Raw genomic sequence first — 24,021 nt, forward strand, 5'->3', positions numbered from 1 at the left:
AGAAAAAAAAAAAAAGAAAGTTGGTATTAAAACAATAAAACGATAGAAAATATTTGGAGAGTTTTAAGCAGGGGGATGATGCAGTCAGGTTTGTGACTTTTGGAAGGTTCATTCCAGCTCCCCTCCATAGAGTAGATAGGAGAGTTGCTGGAGCGAGGTGGGCAGAGTAGTTAGAAGCCACCTCAATCATGTAGGCAATGATGTGCGTTAAGGAGCTGGTGCTGGTGCTGGTGCTGGTGGTGATGGCAGCTTCTGGAGGAAAGTCGATGGGATAAACAGTGTAAAGTGATCACATCAACTAACGTAGGGACAGACCAGATTTGGGGGTGAGGGTTTGAGGTTTCTGGTTGCTGGTTTCTGTAATTAGGTAGATGATGAGATAGAGAACACTGCAAGAGGATTTCCTACAAAAACCAAGCAAACAGACAAATAGCTGGGCATGGTTGTGTGGGCCTGTAGTCCCAGCCACTTGGTAGGCTGAGGTGGGAGGATTGCTTAAGCCCAGGAGTTAAGAGTCTGCAGTGAGCTATGATCGCACCACTGCACTCCAGCCTGGATGACAGAGAGAGACCTTGTCTCTAAAGAAATAAACAAAAAGAATGTTACAAACAATTTTATGTTCCCACATTTTACGACTTAGAAAAAATGGGCAAATTCCTTGAAAGACAGTTACCAAAGCTCATTCAAGAAAAAATAGATGGTACCATATAAATTAAAGAAATTAAATTTGTTGTTAAAAACCTAACAACAACAATACAAACTCTGGGCCTAGACGACTTTCCTTGTGAATTCTGCCAATGCTTAAGAAAGAATTAATGCCAACTCTACACTATCTCTTCCAGAAAATAGAAGAGGAGGGAACAATTACCAACCCTTTTTATGAGGCCAACATTACCTTGATATCAAAACCAGACATTGCAAAAAAAAAAAAAAAAAAAAAAGAAAGAAAGCTATAGAGCAATATTCCCCGTGAGCAAAGACACGTAAATCCTCAATAAAATACCAGCAAATCAAATCCAGCAATATATGAAAAGGATAACACATCTGACCAATGAGGTTTATGCAAGGATGCAAGTCTGGTTCAACATTCAAAAAACAATCAGGGCTGGGTGCAGTGGCTCGCATCTGTGATTCCAGCACTGGGAGGCCAAGGTGGGTGGATCACTTGAACCCAGGAGTTGGAGACCAGTCTGGGCAACATGCAAAACCGCGTCTCTATGAAAAATAAAAAAAATTAGCTGGGCGTGGTGATGCACACTTGTAATCCCAGTTACTCGGGAGGCTGAGGTGAGAGGATCACCTGAGCCCGAGGAGGTTGAGGCTGTAGTGAGCCACAACCACGCCACTGCACTCTAGCCTGGGCAACAGAACGAGACCCTGTCTCAATAATAATAATAATAACAATAACAACAACAACAATAATCAGACCAGGTATGGTGGCTATAACCCCAGCACTTTTGGGGGTTAAGGTGGGAGGATCACTTGAGCCCAGGAGTTGGAGACTAGCCTGGGCAACAAAGTGAGACCCCCATCTCTACAAAAAATTAAAAAAATTAGCTGGGTGGGGGAGCACACCCATGGTCCTGGCTATATGGGAGGCTGAAGCAGGAGGATTGCTTGAGCTGAGGAGGTTGAGGCTGCAGTGAGCTGTATTTGTGCCATTGCACTCCAGACTGGGTGACAGAGAGAGACCCTGTCTCAAAAAAAAAAAAAAAAAGGAATTAATGTAATTCATCATACCAACAGATTAAAAAAGAAAAACCATATGATCATCTTAATAGATATTGAAAAAAGCATTTGAGAAAATTCAACATCTACTCATGAAAAAAACCTCTCAGCAAAACAGTAAGAGAAAGGAGTTTCTTCAACCTCATAAAAGGCATCTACAAAAAACCTGCAGCTAATATCTAATTAATAATGAAATACTAAATATTTTCCAAGATCAGAAAGAAAGCAAAGGTATGCAGTGTCATTATTGTACTGGAAAGCCTAGCCAGTGGAATAAGGCCAGAAAAAGAAATAAAAGATATACAAATTGGAGAGGAAGAAATGAAACAGCTTCTATTTCCATTCAATATGATTATCTATATAGAAAATCTCAAAAAATCTATGAAAAAGTTATTAGAACTAATATTAGTGTGCCAGGCATGGTGGTGTGCACCTGTAGTCTCAGCTACTCAACAGGCTGGCGTGGGAAGATCATTTGAGCTCAGGTGTTTGAGACCAGTGTGGGCAACAAAGTAAGACCCTTTCTCTAATAATAATAATAAAAGTAGCACACTGTTTCTGGTCACCTTTGAGACTGGCTTACTGTGGGTCTGTTGCTCCAGACTCAGCTTTCTTAGACAGAGCTCATTTTGTCAAGTGCAGTGGCTCATGCCTGTAATACCAGCTATTTGGGAGACTGAAGTGGGAACTCCAGGAGTTTGAGGCTGCAGTGAGCTATGATTGCACCACTGTACTCCAGCCTGGGTAACAGTGACCCCATCTCTAAAAAACCCAAAAAACCAAGTGTAGCGATGTCATAAGATACAAGGTCAATATAAAAAGAAGTAATTATAATTTTGTGGACCAGAAATGAATCCTTTGAAATTGAAATTAGAAAAGAAACAATACCATTTACCATAGCACCAAAACCTGTAAAATGCTTAGGTATAAATTTAACAAAACATGTACAATGTCATTATGCTGAAACTGAAAAACACCAATGAAAGAAATCAAAGAAGACCTGAATGGAGAGATATACTATGTTCATGAATTGAAAGACTCAATATGGTTAAATTGTCAATTATTCTGAAATTTGGGATTTAATACAATCTCGATCAAAATCTCAGCAGGAGTGTTTATAGAAATCAACAAGCTGATTCTAAAATGTATATGGAAAGGCAATAGACTAGAAGAGCCAAAATATCTTTCAAAAAAGAACAAAACTTGGAGGGTTCTCACTGTCTGATTTGAAGACTTACTTTAAAGCTATGATAATCAAGACAGTGCAGTGTTGGCAAAGGGTATACAAATAGATCAGTGGAACCAAAATACACTACCATGTATATATACTTAATTTATTTTCATCAAAGTTACAATATAACTCAATATAGAAGGACCATCTTTTAAACAAACGATTCTGGAACAATTGGACATTTGTATGCAAAAAAAAAAAAATGAAATTTGACTCACACATTGCACCATATACAAAAATGAACTCAAAACACAACCTAGGCCAGGCACAGTGGCTCCCGCCTGTAATCCCAGCACTTTGGGAGGATCACCTGCGGTCAGGAGGTTGAGACCAGCCTGGCCAACATGGAGAAACCTTGTTTCTACTGAAAATATAAAAATTAGCTGGGCATGGTGGCCCACGTCTGTAGTCTCAGCTACTTGGGAGGCTGAGGCAGCAGAATTGCCTGAACCCAGGAAGCAGAGGTTGCAGTGAGCCAATATCGTGCCACTGCACTCCAACCTGGGCAACAGAGCAAGACTGTCTCAAAAAACAAACAAACAAACAAAAAACAGTACGTAAACTAACTTTTAAATCTGAAACTATAAAACTTTTAGAAGAAAACATAGAAAAAAAAATTTGTGGTTTTGGTTTTGGCAAAGATTTCTTATATCTGACAACTAAAACACAACCTGCTTAAAATTTGATAAATTAGACCTTATCAAAATTAAAAAAATTAATGAAAAGACAATTCACAGATTTGGTGGAAACATTTCCAAAACACAATTCTGATAAAGAGTTTATAGCCAGGATATATGAAACACTCTCAAAACTCAATAATAAGTAAGCAACCAAAATAAAAAGTGGACAAAAGATATGAACACTTCATCAAAAGAATATTTATGGATACCAAATAAGGACATAAAAATATGCTCAATATAATTAGTCATTATGTAAATGCTGAGATATCACTATACAGCTATTACAATGGCTTTTTTAAAACCTGACAATGACAAGTGTTGGTGAGAATGCAGAGCGACTGCAACTCTTGTACATTATTGATGCAAACACAAAATGGCATGGCTACTATGGAAACAGTTTGGCAGTTTCTCATAAAGTTAAACATATACTTATGATATAACCTGGCAATCCCACTCCTAGATATTTATTCAAGATAAATCACATGAAAATCTGTGGATGAATGTTTATAGCAGCATGATTTGTAATTGTCCCAAACTGGAAAAACAATTCAAATATTCTTTAAACCACGGTATGTCCATATAATAAAATACTACTCAGCAAGAAAATTGAATGAGCTATAGATAAATGCAAAACACGAGTGAATTTCAAGTGAATTATGCTAAGTAAAAGAAGCCAGGCCAGGTGTGGTGGCTCACTCCTGTAATCCTAGCACTTTGAGAGGTCAAGGCACGAGGATTGCTTGAGCCCAGGAGTTTGAGACCAGCCTGGGCAACATACCGAGACCCTGTCTCTATTTTAATAGAAATAAATGATTTTTCAAAAAAGAAGCCAGACACAAAAAGGCTGCATAGTTATAATTCGACTTAAATTACTTTCTAGAAAAGGCAAAACTATGGAACAGACAACAGATCAATGGCTGGGGGAATAAATTTACTGGGCTGGGGGAGTGAATTTACTACAAAAGGGTCTGGGGAATTTTGGGGAGCAATGGAAGTGTTCTATAGCTTGATTACAGTGGTGGTCACATGACTATTTCAGTTTGTTAAAACGTACAGAACTATACACTAAAAAAAGGTAAGTTATACTCTAGATAATTATACCTCAATAAAACTGACTTTAAAACAAGAATTTGGGAGAATTAACATCTTCATAATGTTGAGTTTTCTAAATTATGAACATGATATATGCTGCCCATTTATTTAGGTCTTAGTTTTCTCATAGTTTTGGTGAGGTTTGATTTTAAGTTTATGCTATCCTTGCAAAATAATTGAGGAGTATATCCTCTTTATTTTCTGGTAAAGTTTATGCAGGATTGGAATTACTGTAACTTGTACTTAAACATTTGGTACCGGTGAAGTCATCTAGACCTGAGGTTCTCTACTTAGGAAGTTTTTTTCTTTTAAAATTACTGATTAAATTCATGGAATGGTTATAGGACTACTTAGTTTTTCTATTTCTATTAGTTTTCTATTCCTTCTTGAGCTTGTGTCAATGAGTTATGTATTTGTTCTTAAGAATTTGCCCATTTTGTCCAATTTCATACAATTTTTGGATATATTGATATTCATTTTTCAATAGATGTGAGACTTTAATTTATGTCATTATGGAACACAATGTTATTTTGAAGTGTTTGTCAGATTGCCATACAAAATCAGTTTCTTCCTCTACCATTTCTTCTTGTGTTTTAAAATGTTAGTTTGCTCATTTCGATTGGGAGGAGTTGAGGTTTTTCTTCATCTGGTTTTAAATCGTTTGCTCCCTTTCTCTCCCTGATTAGTCTAGAATCAGGTATTAAGGTGGTGTTTCTGCAGTGCTGTGACATGGAGCACAAAGCAGATATGGTCCTGGAGGCAGAAGACATCTTGGAGAGGCTTCTCATTTTGAGGTTGTGGCATCAACCCTTCCCTGCTACCCCTACCACCTGCCTCCTCCATAGACTGCAGTGTCCCTAAACTATAACTTCAGCACCAAGGCTGCCGGGCTGTTTTCTTGCCCTCTTTCCCAAGCCTGTGTCCTGGCCTGAACTGGACTCCAGTCCCTATTGCCCTTTGGGAGTGCTGAGTCCAGATCCTGCCACTCCCAACCTGGAGCCCTGTGGGCTGTGGTGCTCACCCTGCTCCTTCTGTTTCTGATTTGTGAGAGGCTTGTCTTGTTTTCAGCCCAGGCATATGTTCTGGGCCCCCTTGTTTATATTGCACTGATGGCTGCCTTGTGCTGGGGCAGTGGGTGTGAGCAGCTGTGCACCTGCAAGTTCTTTGATCAAAAATCCCTTTGTTTTGAAATGCAATTTGTTCTCTTTGTTGGTCTCAGACTCTCCAATCCAGAGTAGACAGGTGGCCTTACCTTGACAAGGAAAGGCCCTTAAGAGGGTTTTCTGAGTAACAAAGCAGCTTGCTTGCCCTGTAATGAATTCTGCCCCTGCCACCCTGGAATGCAGACATGGCTGTGGGTTTTTAAGCCACGTTTTTCTTTCCTTCTCCTAGATTTCTATACTTACGCATTTCCACACATGTGACATTTCAAGTTGGTGGTGCAGTGGAGTGGCCTCTCTCAGTCACAGGGCTTTTTGCTGGCCCTTCCCTGACTGCTACTGTCCTCCTCAGCCCTCCTTCCCTGCAGCCTCCTTCCCTGCAACCTCCCTCACCCTTCCAGTTTCAGCTTAAATACGGCTCCCTCAGAGAAGCCCCGAGCAGCCGGACCCTCTTTATACTCCTCTGCACTCTGTCTTTGCCTTCTAGGAGTTCGATGCCCATGTGGGCACCCTGGCCCATCATCCCGGATGGTGGGGGTCGGAACCACCCCACAGCTGAATGAAGGACTTGACGTTTCTTTCCCACCTCCCCAGGCCTGCTTCCGTCCCAACACTGCTCCTGTCACAGAGAAAGGACCAGAATAAGACTGACTCTATCCCCTGTCCCCATCACTGGGCATCTGGTCTTCTCCGCGCCCAGTCCAAGGATCGTCTGCATGCCTTCCCTTCTCCCTCTCCCTCTCTGAAGGGAGCGAAGCAGCTCAAATTCGGTATGTGCCCTGTCTCTTTGAGAGGTCCAGTGTGACTTCCTGTTTGAAGATCTTCTAAGTTTATGGAATTTTAGAAACGCTCTGCTAATAAGGCAGAAGTGACCTTTGACCTCCCCTCCCCGCTTCCATCCTGTAACAGGAAGCCAGTGATTCCTTTCTGCCCCACCTACCAGAGGGGCAAGAAAACATCCCTGGGAGGAAGGCCGCTGCCTTTTGCTCTTCATTTTCTATCTGGAAAGTTCCGTGCCCTCTTCCCTGGGGGGATGAGTAAGACGGCACACAGGGCTTGGGAATATTTAATAAGGGCCAGAGCTCTGCAGGGATGCTTGATGGGGGTGCTCGTTTTCGAGGTGGGGAGGCTGGAGGAGAGGCAGATGCTTCCAGGAGTAACTGTCTGGTTACCAGACTGCAAGACCCACGAAGCCCAATTCTCCACCCAAGGAGGGGCGGTGGGGAAGAGGCCATCAATTTAAGACTTTTATTTACCTTGAACTACTCAGCCAAGCAGACACATTATTTAGGGACTAGAATAAAAAGCCATTCACTTTACTTCAATTGACCATTTAGTTCAATTTGTGTGTTACTGCAGGTAATTACTCCAGTAATAACACGCGGTAATCGGCGCTGATTGGGAGCCGGCCCCGGCTCTGTATTAATACCGCGTGCCATATATACTAATTATCCGTGTGTTACCATGGTTATTTGCATGGACGCCGTGTTAACGACACCCTGGAAACACAAAGCAATAGCGAGTTTTGAATTAAATCTTTGTGTTCTCTTAGAGCTAAAAGTGCATTTCACATAAAATAATCATGAATAAAATGAGATCATCTTGGCGGAGTTGCCAGGAAGCTGATTAACTGAACTGCGTAAATGTGACTTTATCCCACTCAAGAATTAGAGCCTCCCAAACGTTGTCGGGGTTGCTAGGCAACCCCCCGAGATGACATCACTCACACAAGCCGCGCTGCGGCGATGTCATCTCTACATATTTATAGCGCCTCCGCAGAGAGGGTGTGCATTATGGAAATGACATGATTTTTCTCCCGGTTGATGGGTATGAATGGCCTCAGACCTCTGAGGGCTGTGGAGAAAGAGAATTTGGGAATACCTGTGTGACACTTTCCTGGGGTGTGACAGATGCTTTATTTCCACCAGGTTACCCTAATGGGTCCAAATGAAAAGGCGTGTGTCACAGCTGATGACTCGTCTGAGAGCTTGGTCAGTGGAGGCCGCCATCTTCCTGCCTGTGCACAGCAGCTGCACATGCGCCCAGGTCTCCCAGGAGACCTGGGACGCTCCCCCAGCTGGGGAAAGCCCCCACCCCTGCACTACGATGGGCGCCGGCTCCCTGCTCTGGCCCTGAACTCATACCAGGGGAAAACCCAAAGCAGGGACACAGCTGGCTTGAGTGATGCTGAGCGCCCCATCATGGGAGACATTCGAGAAGAAGCTGGATGACTAGAGCAGAGAGGAAGGGGAGGGTGGGAGGTCGAAGGTTAGGGCTCTGTGTTCGTGTCTAAGTGCCCACCCTGAGCCAGGCTGGACACACAGCGGAGGCCTCTGAGAGTTTGGAACCATGAGGAGTGAGGCTCACCAGGGGCACGTGGAGAAGGCCTACCCAGTGCCTGAGGATGAGGCAGTGCTTCCTACAGGGGCTTGAGAAGGGGCATGGCTGGAGCTCAGGCCTCCTGAGCCGGAGAGGGACTCAGGATTTGCTGGGGAGCTGCAGCTCGGTCTTCCCTGAACCCCAGCCTCCTCTGGCTGCAGCATGAAGAGGGATTAGGGGTGGGGATAAGAATCAAAATGCAGCTGGGGGGAAATCTAAGTTTGGGGTCAGGATGGCTTCAGAGCAGCTCTCATCCGCCCTGTCAACTTTCCTGTGTGTGGGCTCATTCCCGGCCACCCCCAGCCAAGCTGGCCCGCCAACCCCACAACACCCCACAGCTATTTCTCTTTATAGACTCCTCTTCCTCAGTCCCTGTAGAAACGAATCTGGCATAAAAGAAGTCTCGCCAAAGTCTCCAGCAACCTCTGTGTTGCCAAACCTACTCTATTCTCCAGCAGCCCTGTACTGCCTTCTTCTGGTGCCTTCTGGGAGCCCCCACCCCATCAGTCCTCCCCACGTGTCCTCCCCACCTGTCCTCTCCACCCGTCTCCCCCTCCGTCCTCCCCACCTGTCCTCCTCATCTGTCCTCCCTACTGGTCCTCCCCCCATCCTCTCCACCTGTCCTCCCCACCGGTCCTCCGTACCGGTCCTCCCCCCATCCTCTCCACCTGTCCTCCCCACCTGTCCTCCCCACCTGTCCTCTCCACCTGTCCTCCCCACCTGTCCTCCCTACCTGTCTTCTCCACCGATCCTCCCCACCGTCCTCCCCACCTGTCCTCCCCAGTGGTCCTCCCTACCGGTCCTCCCACTACATAATGGGCCACACCTTCTCAGTGTCTCTCCATGCCTCTTTTGCCTTTTCCTCACCCAGGAGGGCCTGGGTTAAGCCCCATCTACACCCCTCCCCAGGATCCTCCCAGTCCAGTGCCTTTATTTTATTTATTTATTTTTATTTATTTTTATTTATTTTTTTTTGAGACGGAGTCTCGCTCTGTCACCCAGGCTGGACTGCAGTGGCGCAATCTCGGCTCACTGCAAGCTCCGCCTCCCGGGTTCACGCCATTCTCCTGCCTCAGCCTCCCGAGTAGCTGGGACTACAGGCGCCCGCCACTACGCCCGGCTAACTTTTTGTATTTTTAGTAGAGACGGGGTTTCACCTTGGTCTCGATCTCCTGACCTCGTGATCCGCCCGCCTCGGCCTCCCAAAGTGCTGTATTTATTTTTATTTTTTATTTTTATGTTTTTGAGACAAAGTCTCACTCTGTTGCCCAGACTGGAGTGCAATGTCGCAATCTCAGCTCACTGCAACCTCCACCTCGCAGGTTCAAGTGATTCTCCTGCCTCAGCCTCCCAAGAGGCTGGGATTACAGATGTGTGCCACCATGCTCAGCTAATTTTTGTATTTTTAGTAGAGATGAGGTTTCACCATGTTGGCCAGGCTGGTCTCAAACTCCTGACCTCAGGTGAACCGCCCGCCTTGGCCTCCTGAAGTGCTGGGATTACAGGCGTGAGCCACCGTGCCCGGCCGACAGTCCAGTCCCTTTAAATGCCATTCCTATGGTGATAGCCCCACATGCGTCTACCCAGCTCTGACCTCTCTGACCTCCACCCTGGAATCCAGATGTTTGTCCGCCCACCCAACACCTCAGCGTCTCAACAGCTTACAGGCTGAATCGGACAACTGCCAACAGCTCACAGCAGCACGTCCATGCCGGAAACCTGACCTCCCCTGTCTTCCCATTCCTTAAATAGCCCCCATTCTCCATCTGGCTCTGCCAACCCCGTGGCACCCTCCTGGGCACCCTGCCACACTGTGTTCTGCCAGGTTCCCTGGGTCCAGCGTGTAGCTCATTCCCACCCCGGGGCCTTTGTACTCGCCATTCCCTAACCTGTAATGCCCGCCCTGCACCGAGCTATTCTCAGGGTCCCCACCCTCACTGTATTCAGCCTCAGCTCATGTGTCCCCTCCTCAGGGTCCTGCCCTCCCCCACACCTGCTCCCCACTGTTCCCAGTCCCTTACTTGTTTGATTTGCTGTGTAGAAACTATATTCATGTTCACTAATGAGTTGTCAGTTTCCTTTCCTGGAATTGGAAGCTCCACTAAACCAGTGGAGCACTGAGCATCAAAAGAGGTCTCACCAAGGTCTCCAGTGACCTCTGTGTTGCCAAACCCACTCCATTCTCGAGGGGCACTGTACTGCCTTCTCCTCTTCTCTTCCGGGAGCAGCCCCTCCCCACCGCCACTGCTGTCCTCCCAACCTGTCTTCCCAACACACCACGGGACGCACGATGAACAAGATGGTGCTCCATCTTGTTTACGTCTAGGTTCAAGGTGAGTTGTTGAATGAGTGAGAAACTGGAGCTGGTGGACACAGGTGAGACATCCAGCGTGGCTTGGGGATATTTGGGGGACAACAATGTGTTGGGACATTGTCTCCTGAAGCAGGACAAAGACCCTTTGTCCCCAGCTTTGGTGAGATGATTCGAGTGCTTAGTGACTCAGTGACTTACCTGAGAGTTGGCGGGTCAGGGGGTGGCGCTGTCACTGGCACAGGAAAGGAGGATGGTGTAGGGCATGAGGAGTGGCCTCTGCGTCCATGGAGCCTGTGCTTTCAGACTGCAGGAAGAGCGATGCAGAGCTGAGGTGTGGGCAAGAGCTCCTGAGGCTGGGCTGGGTGGGCATTCCCTGGGAAAGAACTTTCTGAGCTGGGGATGTGAAGGATGCACCACAAGGGGTGGGTCCTGGACCTTGGAAGCCTCCAGGGGAAACGTCCCTGTCCCTGTCCCTGAGCTGAGGCCCAGGTGCCTGGGAGCTCAGGGAGATTGGCTGCCCAGCACGCTGCCTGGAGAAGGAGTGGCAGGGCTGCCTTGTGGGGCTGGGGGCTCAGCCAAGCATGCATGATGGCTGCAGAGAGTTTCTACTGGTCCCCCTCCAGGATTGGGTCTCCCGGCGTGTTTTGAGAAAAACGAATCTGACTCTAGGGCTCAGGCCCAAGGTGTCAGGGCTCACGGCCCCGTACAGTGGGGCACTCGGGGCTGAGGATTGTTTGGTGGGGGGTGCACTGATCAGTTCTTGTCCCCTGGTGACTGTGCCCCTGGCCAGTGATCTGGCCTCCCTGAGCCCTGGAGTAGGGTCCCACTTCAAATGCTGGCCGGAGCCTGCTGCCACTGAGTGCTTTAAGCAGTAGTCAGAGAGGTGGGGGCGGGGCACAGAGGCAGGGAAGACCCCCACTCGATGTGTGCCAGGGTGCACACTAATGGGCCTAGAGACGAGGATCCCAGGTTCCCATGGACAAAATGGTGGCCATCTCCCGGCGCCCCTGAGCTGCCGGCAGTGGAGACGGTGGGTGACCCCCACACCAGCCTTTCTTCATGAGGCATTTCCAGTCTCTCCTGCCCTTGAGCAAGTTCCAGTGAACACGTGTTGCTTGCTAGGACCTGGATCCCCTGGTCCTAACTCTAACCCTAACCCTAACCCTAACCCTACAGCAAGTCCAGCCCAAGTCCAGCCCAAGCCCAGGGAGCCATCTGAGGACTAACAGAGTGGCCAATTCTTACAGACACTCAAGGAAACCAACCACATCTCCAGATGCCGACTGCAATCGCCAGGACTGCCTAAAATGAAGGACATTTACACCCTCGGAGAGGGGCAGCTGCGTGGACTCGGTGCAGAACTGCTCATCAAACTTATTGTTTGAGCATCGGCGGGGGAAGACCTTGTCATCAACAGAGCCCAGGCTGGGGAGGGGGCTTGTGAGTCCCTGGTACAAACCTCATCTCCGAGAGGCCCCGGGAATGGAGGCTGGTGGCTGGGGTTCCAGGCTGTCCGCTGTGACCATGGCCCTGGCACTGAAGGGCCACAGCCCCCAGGGTGGCCCCAGTTGCTGCCTCCGCCGCAGAGGCTCCCCAGCAGCTGGAATGAGCACCCCCAGTGGATTTGGAAACCCAGTCTCAGTGCCCTCCCAGTTTCTTCATCGTGTCACCCATGAACACATTGCAATCATCATTCATGGGGCCAAAATGCTCTGCTGGGGTCAAAGCAGCCCCAGCAAATGCTGACTCTCCGCTTTCCTTTGTCTCCTTTAGACACAGCCAGAACACTCTCTGCCAACTCTCTTCTGAAAACCTGTTTGGGAAATTATTTGGCAAGGGAAGTCTTGGCACACACTGGGGGACAAGCAGGGCGAAGAGCTCGGAACCTCGGCTCCCAGGTCCACAGCAACCGGGTGTGTTACCCGGGCCCTGGACCTCCCACACCAGTGTGGCAGGGTCTCTACGCACTAGAGGGGCCCCCGAGGGACCTCTCCTGGCCACGTTGGAGCCAGTTCGTCCCGCTGGTTGGAGATTTCCAGTTCCCCCCTGAGTTCTGGCCCATCAGCCTTTCTGCTACAAACCAACCCAACCACGTGGACCGTGTGTGGCCAACTAGGCCGCAGCTCCACGGAGGCCTCCCTTGCTGGGGGTGCTGGGGCTGGAGCTGCCTGAACTTGGCAGGGCTAGGCCCATGGGGCCCTATGGATTAGCAGAAGTGAGCCAGAGCCGCTGCCCAGCGGCCTCCAAGGCTGCAGGGGGTTGGGGGCTGAGACTCGGGTTGGTGGCTGGAGAGAAGTCCAGGCGGTGGAGCCGGGAGCCAGGGGCTCACCCTTCTCCTCAGGAGGAGAGCTCGGGTGGCTTGTGCGGAGAGGTGGGGTGCTGGGGCATTCCCTGAGCTCCATGCCACTGCCTTACTTATTGTGCCTCACTGAAAACATACCACATCCTCGTAGCATAGGCACCCATTTTACAGATGGGGAAACTGAGGCCAAGAGATGCCATCACTTATGAGCTGCTCATCAGCAGAGTCTGGCCTCCAGATCTAACGCCTCCTCCCTGGCCTTTTAGCTGCTGTGGAGAAAGAAGGCAGAGGGTAGCCCACAGGGGAGGCCCCAAGAGAGGAGTGATGGCGACTCAGGGCTGGGAGATGGGGCTGCCATTGGAGGCACCCTGGAGTGGAAAGGAGGGTTGAGGTCAGAACAGGGAGGGTGTAAGTCTCTCCCACCCTCCCTGCCCCCCTGCACCTGGGGCTTGCTCTTCCCCCCTCCTAGCCCCAAGAGCTTCACCCAAGCCTTGCACTCCTGCCCTCACTGGCTTCATACCCCAAGTCCACCTGGCTGGGGTTGTGGAGGAGGCCACATGGCACGGCCACTGTGGGCAGCAATGTCATTGTCCTTCCAGGACCCTTAGAAGCCACAATCCCACTGCCCTCTGGCCTGGCAAGGGTGTGACTGCCCCCAACCCCTGCAAAGGGGATGACATGTCTCTATTGTTGCTGTTGGCACCATGGCAGGAATTGTCAAGGGTGACTTATTCAGGACCAAATGCACAGCCCAGTGGATGCTGCCAAGACCCTGCATTCATCTGCTGATTGGCGGCGGTGGCGTTTAAGACCCACTTTATAAATCACGCCTGTGTGCACATGGGGGATGATTAAAAACCCCACAGGGCTTTGAACAACCATGAATACATAGGGCAAGGGCAGCTGGTGCCCTTGCAGATTGGTGGAGGATGTGCCCTCTGGGGTGGGCGAGGGGCAGTGTTTGCAGCTGTAATAGTCTTCAGGGGCTTTCTGTCCTATGACCTTTGTTGAGCACCTACTATGTGTCAGGTATCACGAGAGCCAGTGTGGGGTGGTGTCAAAACCTGGGGCTCAAACTCCAGGGCTGCCTCTAGCTCCCAAGTAATCAAACTCAAGTAATTTCACCTGTTTGGGCCTCATTCTCCTAACCAAGGGAGACCATCTGACTCACCAGTAGGAGTTATGAGGGGAGGTGTAGATAGAGCAGCCGGCTCAGCCAGGCCCTGGGGAGCATGTGGTAAAGGGAATTTCCTCACCTCCTGGCCCCCATTTCCTCCCTTCTTGGGCCAGTGGAGCATGTGAGAACCTGGTCTCTGCCTCAACTACAGGGTGGTCCCTCTGCAACTCCAGGAGTGGCCTGGTAGGTCAGCATTTTTCACTACCTACTGCATGCAGTTTGTGTGCAACATGCTGGGAACAAGAAAGAGGAGGATACACAGATAAGGGTTCTAGGGCTCATCGTCTTTGGGGACAGGGATTGAACCATCCAAGCCTTCTTGTAGAAGTGAGGGTGTCTGTGGTACTGAGTGAGGGGCCCCTGAGGGGATAAGGAGGGACATGGGATGTGAGTAGTGGTAGACAGGGCCAGGTGGGGTGCCAATTTAACCCTTCGTGCCTCAATATTCCCATCATGGAAAAGGGACCTTTCATCACTTTCTAAAAAGGGACAGGAAGTAGTAGGAAAACCAGAAAGTGGAAGGTGGGACCTGTCTGACTTCAGGTCAGACAGTAGCTTGGCTGCCTCTGCCTCCCCTAGTGGCATCTGAGGGCGTCAATGGAGTGCTGCTGTGTGTCCTCTGTCCACATGGCCCCTGTTGCTGGGCTGTCACTTGGCCCCTGCTGCTGGGCTGTCACTCAGCCCCTGCTGAGTGGGGTTGCTGTGAGAATTACAATATTGAAAAGCTTGTCCTCTGGGAAGAGCATTGTGCCCACTGGCTATTACCAGTGTGCATTTTGTTTTCCCTCATCCTGACCTCAGAGTGGGGCTGCCTGTTCTGACCTCAGAGTGGGGCTGCCTGCTCCTGCCTGCCCAGGATGCTGATCAGGGGACACTCGGCTCAGGGAGTGGAAGCTTGGCCTGGAGGTTCCCAAGACTGGGACAAGAGGGTCTGATCCATCTGGGGAGGGGCCCTTCCTTCCAGAATCCCAGGGGAGGTCCAGGAGGGGCCAGTGGAGAACAGAGCAGAGCCAAGAGAGAGCCAAGATTCCCAGGCAGTTTCCCGCAGGGAGCCCACCTGGTTTCCAGCTGGCTCCATCCACTGGTTCTGGACTATGTGGGCGGGAGGAACCCAACAGAAGGGGCTCAGGCTGGGAGAAGACTCAGCCCTGGGACAGAATCCTAGGCCTGGGGGAGGGGAAGCAGTGACAGGGCCATCCTATCTGAATTCTCCCCACCGTCATCTCCTAGGTCTGCTGGGCAGTGCCGCCTGCACCTCTGGGGAGGGGTGGGGCAGTACAGGAAGACCCCTCTCCCAACTTGGGAGAGTGATGGGCAGCCCCCAGCCCCGCCCCACATCCGTCAGCTCTAGGTTCAAGGCTGGGGTCAGCCTGAGGTCGCAATGCCTTTGTGTGTGTCTGTGAGGGGGTGGCCCCTCTGTGGGCCTTTCACGTGGCTGTAGACCCTGCTGGCCTTTCAGCCAGGGCCCTGGAGGGAAGGAGGGCTGTGAGCCCCCAGATGCTCTGACATGGCCCAGGCACTATTCATCAGAGCTGATTTGTCAAACGGGTTTGGAGGCAGCTGCAGACAGTGAGGGGAGGGCTGGCCTCATGGGCTCTGCCTGGGCAGGTGCTGGCTGAGAAGTGCCAGCCCCAGGAGCTGAGCAGGGTTTTGGGGTGGACAAGGTTTCTTGACTTTGGACTTGGGACACGTGGGAGAAGGGTCCTGGCCTGGCCATCTTTACACAAGAGCCTGGGGCTTGAGTAGCAGAGGGGAGGCCCGCCAGGGGCTGTCCCATCCTGTGCAGTGTGGCCTGGGGCGAGTCACCTCGGTTTCCATTGAAGAGGGGCTGCGTGATAGCCCAGCAGCAGGGGCCTTGTGGACAGGGGACACACAGCAGTGCTCCATTGATGCCCTCAGATGCCACTAGGGGAGGCGGAGGCGGCTGAGCTACTGGAGATGGGGAGACTGAGGCCCCAGTGGGAGCTCAGGTGGGGGGGTCCCTTTGTCCTGTGAGAGCCCCTCCCCTCCCCAGCTGAGGCCCCAGCCTCCTCATCACAGGTTGTACCCAGGGTCCCCTGGGGTGGGGATTTCTTTGTCCCTTTGGGGTCCTCAGGCTCTGTTGTCAGGGAGCCAGCATGGACGGATGGCCCGTCGTAGGGGGCAGGTGGCCTGAAGCCAGTGAGGACAGACAGATGGACAGCAGCCCACCAGAGCTCCTGCACAGCCACCCTGCCCTCGTGCCAGCCTCCCTCACTTCCCTAACTCCTGATTTTTCATCAAAACAGCACACAGGCTTTCAGGCTGTCCAAGGTCACGGGGCTGCAAGGGGAGCTGAATGAGGCCATTACATTGGCTTCTAATGTCCCTGTGGCCGCAGCTCAAAAGCTGCCTCGATCAAGCACCCGGGACATTCCAATTTCCGCCTGTCCCGCAGCGATCGTATCAGGGCCTGAGTGATCTCCTTGCTGGCAGGCAGCGGAGATGCAAGGGCAGCCAGTCGGCCAGGAGCCCCCACCCACAAGGCCACCCCTGAGCCCAGCCATCCCCTCCCTCGGGAACAAAGGGAGTCTCGGGCCACGGCCGACAGGGCTGAGAAACAGCTGCATGCTGCCCGTAATCGTCTCCCTGAGTCCCACTCAGGCCCTGTGCTGGGGTTGGGCTCAGCTCATCACTAGCTGGCACCCTGTCATTCCATTCTTTTTCCCCTGGAGGGGCTGGGGGAAGGCAGGAGCAGCCCTCACATGCCACCCACGTGGGGAGGCGAGGGGGCTCAACGGCTCAGGGGCTCAGAGGGGCAGCAGCCCTCCTCGGGCGTCCTCAAGACCGCAGGCCTCTGTCACTCCCTTATAAACGGCCCAGGGTTCTAGGGAGTTGGCTGCAGCTGTGCCTCATAGCAGTCCCCAGCCTGCCAACTTTGGGCAGGAGCTTGGAGCCAGATGGCCTGGGGTTGAGAACGTGCTGGTGCCTGGGGGTCCCTGAGCCTCACCCCCCGGGGATCTCCATGATCGCCCGGATGTCAGCACACAGCCGCTCATTTGTAAAGAGCTTTGTTCCTGAGCTGGTGGCTGTGGGATGAGAAACCAGTTTTTAGAACCTGACTAAGCAAAAACAGGAAACAACCCAGATGTCCCTCAGCTGGGGCTGAATAAACAGGCTGTGGCCCACCCCTGCAATGGAATACTACTCGGTGACAAAAAGGCGCGCATCGCCGGAGCTGCCCCGCTGATGCTGCCTCCCGAGGCTGTGCTAGTCGGGTTCTGCTGTCGGCACAGAGCTCAGGCTGCTGTTGCCAGGGCCGTGGGGCTCCTTGTGGGGATGGAGTGTGCTATATCTTGATTATGGTCACAGTTACGTGACCGCATGCATTGGTCAAACCTCCCAGAGCTGTGGATGAAAAAGCGGCGTTTTCCTGTATGTAATGTGCTGTATGTAAATAAAACACTGGAAAGGGCTCTTTCTTTGCACGCGACACAGACAGCAGCCTGGAACGGGCCCAGCTGGGCTCTGCTGAGAAAGCAGAGGCGGCTCCACGCTCACTGTGACAGCCGGGAGAGGACCTCATGCCATTTGTCCCTTCGTCCCTCGCTGAGCCTGGAGCCCGGGAAGGGCTCTCGGGATGGGGGTCTTCTCTCACAGGCCTGGCTGCCCGTGGACAACAGTGGGGCCCTCCCCAGCACTTGCCTGGCCTGGGGGAGAGTGGCCAGCGGAGTGGGCCTCGAGGGGGGACTGGGAGGTGTCCTTGGGCTGAAAGGCAGGACTCTGTCAGGAGGAGCCCTGCTTCCATTGACATAACAGCTGGGGAAGTGTCACCAAACTCACAAACAAGCCAACACCAAAAAGGTTAAGCCATGTGGGGGAGGGCGAACAGAGGTCGAGGAGTGGCACCTCAGAGCCGCTCAGCCCCTCGGCTTCTCTCTCATTCCAGCCAGATGCCTTCAAAGGTAGTTGGCTAAGTAAGCATTGGGACTCCCATTTCCTCCTGCACGGCAGCAATGCAGATTCCAGGACTGCTCCGGAGAAGGGCCGGCTCCCTCCTTTCCTGCAGACTGGCTCCCAGCCTCTCCCCCAGGGCCCCCACAGCCCTCTGCGGGAATTACCTGCAGGTAAAGCAGCCTCTATGGGTCCTCTCCTCCCTGAGAATCTCGGGCCTTTGCCATGGCCCTGGTAACACGCAGCTACTACGTACGCTGGGGCCCTATTATCCTGTTGGCCAGTTATCCTATCGGCCACATTAGATTGGCCACCTGTAACTGAGTTACTTTCCCTGACAACGGAGGAATGGGGAGCCCCGGGTAGGCTGTCCCAAGGAGGCGCAGGCTTTCAGCTCCTATACCCTTCAGGTCATGAGAACTGGAGGGAGAATGAAGGAATGAAGGCAGCCATTCCCAGTGTCTGTGGATGGCTTTGGGCCATCTCATCATTCCCATTTCGCTGATGAGAAAACGGAGGCTGAGAGCGCCCAGATAACCTCCTTGATGGGACTGAATGCATGCGGCCCGGGGACTCTTAACCTCAGCTGCTCTGGAGAATGCCCCCAGCCCAACCCAGGCTGCTCCCTGACCACATATATCAGTATCCTGGGGTGCAGCCTGGGCACCAGCATTTTGTAACGCTCCCAGGTGAGGGGCATCCTGGGCCACTGACGACCCCTCATCCTCACCCTCCTCAGGCCAGGGGCACTCCCTGTACCATCTGAAAAGAAAATCATAGCTAAGAGATAACTCACCTCACACACAATTTTGCAAGTCAGTATAACGCCCTGTTATATGGAGGAGGAATTAAAGGGAAATTGTATGATAAAATCATATGTTTTTCAATATGTAAAGGCCTGGCTCTGTCTCCAGGGGAGCCCAGAAGCCCCCCCGAGGCATGCCTGTGTCATGTCATCCCCGCGCCAGCCCCCACGGCTGATGCGGATGGGCCAGGCCTGGCGTTCGGGCCTCCAGCAGCTGAGCATGTACCTGTGAAGTGACTTTCCCAGGTGGTCAAGTTCCAAATGCAGCAACGTGTCCTCCCTTCAATGGACACAGGAGATGCTTTCCTGGAAAAGCCAGCGAGGATTAACTGTGCAGCAAAGATCCCCAGGATATATTTTCTAAGGTTCTAGCTCAGGTAATTATAAGCAGCCTCTTTGCTTACCTGAACGTCTGGCGAGACCAGGGACAGAGTTACCTGCAGGGCTGGCCTGTGTATTTACTGAAGGTCATTGTGACAACTCAGAACAGCCCTTCCTGAAGTCCCAAAATGCCCCTTGGGAGTGGAGCCACCTAGTATTCAGCCATTTTGATGTGTCCTGGTGACAACAGACACTCTGGGGACAGGAGGAGCTTGCAGGAGGGTCACTTGCTGCAGGGCCTGGTGGGCCACCCATGTAAAGCTTGCAGCCATCAGTGTCTGGAGGGCTGCAGAGGGGTCAGGGTGGCAGGAACATCCCACAGAGAGGCCAGGGTGGGACCAGTGCGAGGAGAGAGGCAGAAATGATGTTTTAATGCAATGTTTTAAATAAAGTTAATGCAAAATGAATGCAAGATATCTATGAGGAAAGAAATATTGAAGTTTTAGAGGAAAAGGGTCGGTGGTCCTGACGTTCCGTTTTGCCCCAGGCTCCGGGGCCAGGCAGGGCGCTGCCGGACACTGGTCTCTGATGGCCTCTCTCCATGGCAGAGGCCTCCTTGGCTCAGGGTGGTGGAAACCTGGTCTTCTGTGCATCTGCAAGATCACATCTGGGTGATCAGTAGCTCCCCACAGATGGCTGCAGGGCTGTGGGGCTTGGGCAGAACCCTCACAAGGTGGCTGTGCTAGGCTGGGTGTGGCTGACCCACTTGTGGTGCTTTGCAGCCTTGAGGCTCCTTCAGGCAGGCACAGAGGTGGGAGCCACTGGAGGGTGCCCTGTGGGGCACATGCATCAGGCGGTCTGGGCTAGCAGTTCTCAGTCCAGCAGTTCTCAGTCTCAGACACATGAGGCTGGTTCTTTTTTTTTTTGAGACAGAGTCTCACTCTGTCGCCTAGGCTGGAGTGCAGTGGTGCAATCTCCGCTCACTGCAAGCTCCGCTCCTGGGTTCACGCCATTCTCCTGCCTCAGCCTCCCGAGTAGCTGGGACTACAGGCGCCCACCACCACACCCGGCTAATTTGTTGTATTTTTAGTAGAGACGGGGTTTCACCGTGTTAGCTGGGATCGTCTCAATCTCCTGACCTCGTGATCCCCCCGCCTCGGCCTCCCAAAGTGCTGGGATTACAGGTGTGAGCCACCACGCCCGGCCCACCTGGAGTTGGTTCTAAGCACCCTCTGCCCGGGCCACACTCAGGCCAGTAAAATCCCAGTCTCTGGGGGTGGTGTCTGGGCAAGAATGTTTTAGAGTCTCTCCCCAGGTGACTCTACCATTCAGCAAGGATTGAGAGCCCTTGGGACCCACCTGACCTGCCTGCCTGAGTTTGGGTGACCATGCTTCTGTGTGGGCAGTGCCACTGCCGCCTGTCCCTTTCTCGGAGAGGCCTCACGGCCGAGGCGTGTGTTCTTTTTTCCCGGCACCGTCACCACCCGTGTTGTCCTCACTTGAAAGGTGGCCATTTGAGATCTACAGGACCGTGCCTAGTTCACAGATGGGGCGGCCACTAACGTTCTTACAGTCTTCACCTTGCGCTAGAACTTTCCAGTGTGTTCTTAAAGCTCTCAGGGGAGCCCTGGGCTGTCAGCACTCTCCTATCGCCCCATTCGACAGACCTGGAAGCCGAGGGGCAGAGGGCCCAAGTCTCTCGGCCCAGTCCCCGGCAGGACGAGGAGAGAGGGAGCTGGAACCCGGGTCTCCACACTCGCTCCAGCCCCTGCCCCACGTTCTCTCCCTTCAGGGTGAGACCTTTCTGTGCCCTTTCTACGTCACCTGGAGCCCGTGACGCCCGCTCATCTGTCTGGCTGGAATCGCTGCCTGGCCCCTCACCACGTTTATTGCCTTTCGTGCCGAGTTGCCCGGGTTTGCTGTGTTATTGGCTCGTTTTTCATTCTGCATCTGCAGTAGCCAGACTTGGAGACGAAAAGCGTGTGGTGCCTAACCATGATGAAAGAGGGGTGCCTGCGAGTGCCTGAGTGTCTGAAAAGGACCTTTTAGAGGCGGAGGAGCAGAGGAGGAGAGTGACTGCAGGCTCAGCTGGCCCCCTGGCCCCGTGGCCCCGTGGTCTGGATGGTGTGGCCGGAGTCTGGCCTCTCAGAGCCGAGGCTTCCCGAGCCGTGAGGTGAGAGAGAGAGAGATTCACCTTGCAGAGTTCTACGGCGCGGCACGGAGCGGCCATTCCATAAGCATCGCTGCCGTAGCTGTAATATGTTATCACTATAACGTATATCTATGAGTCATAAAATAATAGAACTATTTTATTTTGGAGATCTCTTAGAAAACATAAACAGGAGAAAGAACCATGAAATGGCTGACTTGAGAATAGCTTCCGCTCCGATATTCAATTACCCTTCCCGCTCTCTCCCCCTCTCTCTCCTTCTGCAATTTGATTATTTCGGGGCCCACAATGCACCTGTGCCAACATCCCTGGGCCTCTCCTGAGGGTGCACACAAGTGAAATAAACAGGCCTTGTCTGCGCCCTCTCTCTTTGGGAGTGGCGTGGGTATGGAGACCCCCTACAAAGTCATTTTATCTCTCAGGTTCGTGGGTGAGCAGGAGCGTTGGGGACACGGTGCCAGTCTGTGTACCCTGGTGGTGTTTTCCTCGTCCCGAGAGATTAAGTAACACGCACCAGGTTACAGAACAACCGAGGGGCAGGGCTAGGCTTCTAACTCAGGTGTCTGGAGCACAGTGTTTTCCATTTCAATATTCAGTCGTCATTCAACAAACAGTGATCACATGGGTTCCAGGGCGCTATGCGTGGGGGGCCGGGCGAGTAAGAACCCGGTCCCATGGCAGCCGCATTGTGGTGGGAGAGTGAGAAAATAAACATAGGCCAGGCAAAGGCCCAGGATAACTTCAATGCCACCGAGGGCTTTGGGAAGAGGCCCCAAGGGGATGTGTCAATGGCGATGGGGTCTGATACGCAGGGTGGGCAGCAGAGGGCTCCGGGGCAAGGCAGGGCCGCAGACACCTGCTGCTGTCTCGACAGCTTGTGAAGTTTCCACGTGGGCTCATGATTTGGGGAAATTTGTCCCTTGTTGTAGCTACAGATGAGAATAGGATGAGGGTGCCAGCTATTGGTCAGTTTGCCGCTGGCCACCGTCTAGCCCTGCCCTTCAGTGGCTAGACCCTCACCAGAGACTTGGGTGCCAGGGACCCATGAGACCTGCCCCTTGCGGTATATGGGAATTCTGTACCTTCCTCCCAGTTTTGCTGTAAACCTAAACAATTCTTAAAAAATAGAAAAAAAAAAAAAACCCACAGAACTCCACCCCACTAACTGGCCCCTTGGAGAAAATGGTGAGCCCACCCTGAGAAAAGGCCAGTGCTCTGGAAATCTCTCTTGTTCTGTTCATGAGGCATCATCATGGGTGGGAAAGAAATGCATAGATTTTCTGTGATATTTCTCTGCTTTTCCGGGGGGTAAGTACACCCCAAAGGGTATGTGTGCATTTGGAAGGTTTGCAGGTTCTGTGGCAGGCCTATTTCCTGCCAGTCAAGCAAGGTTCCCAATACTGGAGGCTTCCTCCAACCTGGTCCGAAACAAACATGGTGAGTCCGTCGCAGCGCGGCTCCTGGAGCCTCGGAACCCCCACAGCCCCGGCAGCCACTGAACGGCAATACCAGTCCCTCTGTGCTTCTCTCCTGGCTTCCCTCCACCTGTGCTCTGGCACCTGAGGTCTGTTGACAGTGTTTCCTCACCATGCATGGATGCTGCCATGTGGCAGGAGGCAAAGGTCTCAGCATCTTTTTTTTTTTTTTTTTTTTTGAGACAGTCTCGCTCTGTTGCCCAGGCTGGAGTGCAATGGCATGATCTCCGCTCACTGCCACCTCTGCCTCCCGGGTTCCAGCGATTCCCCTGCCTCAGCCTCTCGAGTAGCTGGGATTACAGGCACCCACCACCACACCCAGCTAATTTTTGTAGTTTTAGTAGAGATGGGATTTCACCATGTTGGCCAGGCTTGTTTTGAACTTCTGACCTTAGGTGATCTACCCGCCTTGGCCTCCCAAAGTGTTGGGATTACGGGCGTGATCCACTGCCTCGGCTAACATCTTTTTATCCTGTTACCGAGGTGGGCAAAAGCCCACGAGGCCGGGACGGGGTGCAGCTGGTCAGCAGGGATGCTAATGGCTGAGAGGGATCCTGAGATCCACCTCACTGGTGGTCATGTGTGTCTGGGACCCTCCTCTGTGGCCCTGGGCCATGGCAGACCTTCTCTCTGGGCAAGTTGCTATGTACTGTGCAGCACTGACTCACCGGGGGAAATTTGGAGTGGGAAGTTTGGGAGGGATCTGGAGAAGTCAGGAGGGGACAGCATAGCTGGAGGACAATGGGGAGAGGAGTAGGCCCCCTGCAAGCCTGGGCAGGTGGCAGCTCTGCCCCAGCCCCTGCAGGTTGGATCCCATGGCAGTCACTGTCTGGCTTCCACGGCCAGCATACCTGAGAGCTTGTTCGAGCTGCCCTTAGCCGTTTATAACACATCCCCCCATCAATGATCTCCAGCTTAATTTAGCTCTTCCTGCAGCCCCAGGAGGCAGGCTTTGCCACTGTACTTCACAGATGCTCCAACCTGACCCCCCATCCTCCTGCCGGCCATAACCACTGGGCGCTGGCCTGCCAGCCTCTGTGCTGCCACTGTCAGCTGGAGAGAGAGCCGATGGCTCCTGGCACAGCCTGGAGGGTTAAAGGAGGCACGGTGTCTGGGGCTGGCCCAGTGGGCATTCCGTGTATCATGCTTGTGTGTCTGAATTTCCTTCATTAAAGCATTTGTTTTTATTGAAGTGAAATTAACACAGCATAAAATTAACTATTTTAAAGTGTACAATTCAGTGGCATTTAGTTCATTCACAATATTGTACAACTA

Source organism: Gorilla gorilla, chromosome 13, assembly GCF_029281585.2.
Source record: "Gorilla gorilla gorilla isolate KB3781 chromosome 13, NHGRI_mGorGor1-v2.1_pri, whole genome shotgun sequence".
Taxonomy (NCBI): Eukaryota; Metazoa; Chordata; class Mammalia; order Primates; family Hominidae; genus Gorilla; species Gorilla gorilla.